This window comes from Dipodomys spectabilis, unplaced genomic scaffold, assembly GCF_019054845.1.
Source record: "Dipodomys spectabilis isolate Male_0828 unplaced genomic scaffold, ASM1905484v1 ptg000172l, whole genome shotgun sequence".
Lineage (NCBI taxonomy): Eukaryota > Metazoa > Chordata > Mammalia > Rodentia > Heteromyidae > Dipodomys > Dipodomys spectabilis.
The window spans coordinates 2,930,147-2,933,453 of NW_024870849.1; the positions used below are offsets into that span (position 1 = coordinate 2,930,147).

The 3,307-nt window shown below is 34.0% G+C and overlaps 1 non-coding gene across 1 annotated transcript; it reads right to left on the reverse strand.

Annotated features, from left to right (window-relative positions):
• Positions 1–2,217: 2,217 nt before the first annotated feature.
• LOC122119552 lies at positions 2,218–2,324 on the reverse strand. Its single transcript, XR_006149596.1, has one exon. It is a non-coding gene; the product is annotated as a U6 spliceosomal RNA (small nuclear RNA).
• Positions 2,325–3,307: the final 983 nt, after the last annotated feature.

The window sequence follows — 3,307 nt, forward strand, 5'->3', positions numbered from 1 at the left end:
ATATTACTTCTGGTTGCTCACACTACATGTAATGGTTTCTGTACTAATTATCACATTCTATTTGGTATTTAAAAAAGAATGCTGGCTAAACTCAAAGCTCATTCATAGGTTTATGTTAAGGGTTTCAGAAGTTTTATTCTGTTAATTCTTAAGATAACATCTGCTATAATGCTAATGTTATTACCATTGTAGTGTTGAGAAAAATTGTAGTTTTTTTTTTATTTTTTAATTTTTTTAATTTTAATTTTATTTTATTTGTGAACATACTGTACAGAGGGGTTACAATTACATGAGCAGGATAATGCATACATTTCTTACCAAGCATTGCAGCCTCCTCCTTTGTAGTTAAAGACAGTAAGCGTATGGCCCAAAGACACACACAGTAAGGAAGGAAATGAGTCAAAGTTTCCAAAAGTCTTTCAGCAATACCAAAAAGGTGGGTAAAATCTCTCCATTCTCTTACATTCTCAATTCAATATTCATATTGTCCAAGAAATAATAGCATAGCAAATATTGCCCATGGTGATTGTTTACTGTCACATTTTGTCTTCAACACAGACTGTGTTCGTGACATTGGGTCATCATGCACAGAGCTGAGCTTACACATTGAGGGCCGAAGACAGCCAAATTTCTTCTGTTCCACAGTTCCAGTTTCTTTTTCAAAAAGTACTAAAACTTTTAAATATAATCCCTTACTATCTTTTAACAGTCCCTAAATGAATTAAATTGACATATACTTACTCCAAAAGGCTTTCAAATTAGGAGATGATAAAACAGGCCCCATGAAGTAAATTTTCTTTTATTTTTAAAATTATTCTAAAAGACTTGTGCTGGCTGGTCATACCTATCTACTCTGAATATTTGCTCAGGAGACTCAGATCTGTGGATAACACTTGGGAGCCAATCAGGGCCAAAAAAAAAAAAAAACTTCATGAAATTATTTTTCAAAATGTTTAATGAACTAGCAAAGAGCGAGGAATTGAGATGTAGCTTATAGAGTAGCTCACCAATCTAGATAGGAAAGGTCTAGCAAGACTTTAAAGCCCTGCTTTTAAACTCTGAGCACGCCAATATACATGCATGGCATGTTTGCATGCACGTGCGTGTTTGCTTTCGGGCTGCTGCACTCACACACACACACACACATTTATTCAAATTACCTTCATATCAGTATTCTGCATTAATTTCTTTGTTAACGATATTATATGGGTAAAATAGAGGAAATAAACTCTTGCATCTCAAAAATGTTTATATGTTTTTTATTGTAATAATACTGTAGAGGGGTCACATTTACATGAACAAGGAAACTAGTACATTTCCTAACAAGCATTGTTACGTCCTCCTTTGTATTTCCCCTACCATCCCTTCCCTCCCACCTCCACAAGTACACTCCCCTCCCCTTTCCTGCCTCTGCCTAAATTGTAAAGTTCATTTTTCAACATAGTGTCTTGTGCATCTCATTGTTACAATGGGTCAACTTGTATCCCTATTGGAGTATTTTTTCCCTTCCCCTCCCCAAATTAGAGAAGCATACATACAAGATGTAAGTGCACCAACTTCAAATACAGAGAAAACAGGGGTTATAGCGTGGGGAGAAACATACAAAGAAACAAAAAAATGACATTGCACATTATAAGTACGTTAGAAAAAATAGCAAGAAACAAAAAAACACTTGTATCCCTACTTGGGGTTCAATTTCTTTAACATCATCTTATCTGAGTATATGCACATATCTTTTGAACTTTTCTGCTTATCCCAGACATATATTCATTATTGAAAATAAGGGAAATCATGGGACCTAGGTTTCTTTGGACTTGGCTTACATCATTCAATAAATTTTTTTCCAAGTCTTTCCATTTCCTAACAAATTGGGCGATGTCATTTTTTCTGATGGAGGCATAGAATTCCATTGTGTATATATACCACATTTTCTTGATCCATTCATCTAATGGGGGCATCTGGGTTGGTCCCATATCTTAACTATCGTAAATAATGTTGCAATAACCATAGTTGTGCTGGTAGTTTTAGTATGATCTTGTTTATGATCATTCGGGTAAATCCCCAAAAGTGGGATTACTGTGTCATAGGGGAATTTTATGTGGAATCTTTTGAGGAACCTGCATACTGCTTTCCAAAGTAGATGAACAAGTTTACACTCCCACCAAGAATGCAGTACGGTTCCCTTGTGGCCACATACCTTTCAGCATCTGTTGTTGTAAAAATATGGAACGCTCCACAAATTTCTATGTCATCCTTGCGCAGGGGGCATGCTAATCTTCTCTGTATCGTTCCAATGTTAGAGTATGTGATGCTAAATTGAACACAGAACATTTTTTATATATAAAGTATAATTTTTAGTCATTTTATTAAACTAGACAATTCAATAAAAAGTAAGTTCAGAAGAATTGTTGTGAAATTTTAGAATCATGTATGTCTTACATAAGCACACCTTTAAGAATAAAATCAAGATAGACATGCCAAAAACAAAATAATTCCAGATATTTGTAGTTCAAGAGATGTGTAGGAGGAGGAATTCAATTATTCTATACAAGGCACCTGTCAAAATGAACATTGCAGCAAGTGTTAAGGTTTTTGAAAAGTTTTAATGTTTTAAATATGGTTAATTTGGGGATTTTACTTATATATGCCAAAAATAGGACTGTTAGGCAGGTATAAAACTTTTCTATAAAGTATTTAAAATTTATGGTAGCAGACATTAAATACTAATTATGTACATTTCAGAGTTTATGGAAACTTTATTAATGAGAATTTGCAAAGTCTTTGTGTAAAGAAGCAGATTGAAGAGTTAAGACTTTAACTACACAGTTTCTGTTAAATCTTTAGGGATTCCTTACTAATTTGTTAGCAAGGAGTAAATGATGATATAAGCCATAATGTACACATGTATATTACTATTCACAAACATACATATACACATGTATACGTGCACACATGGACAAAGACACATAATTACAGCCAACACAAGTTTCACCAGTTGTTGAATATGCCTTAAATGGAATACTTGGAACAATATAAGTTGAAGATGTATTTGTCTCTAAGAGTTCTTTTACCAGTCCTCTTATCTCTTAAAACTGGTATTTTTAGAGAGATTTGACTTACAAAATGCAGTACAAGTGATACCAAGTCACTTGGAAATCTCAGTAAGTATAAGTCATATGGTGTCTCCCTGCTCCTCATGGAATGCAAATTCTTGTAGACACGCTCAACAACCAAAGTAGCAGGACAATACCCTGGTAAAGAGTAAAGTTATAAGGCTTTAAATGGCATCTTTACTTGAGCTCTTTTT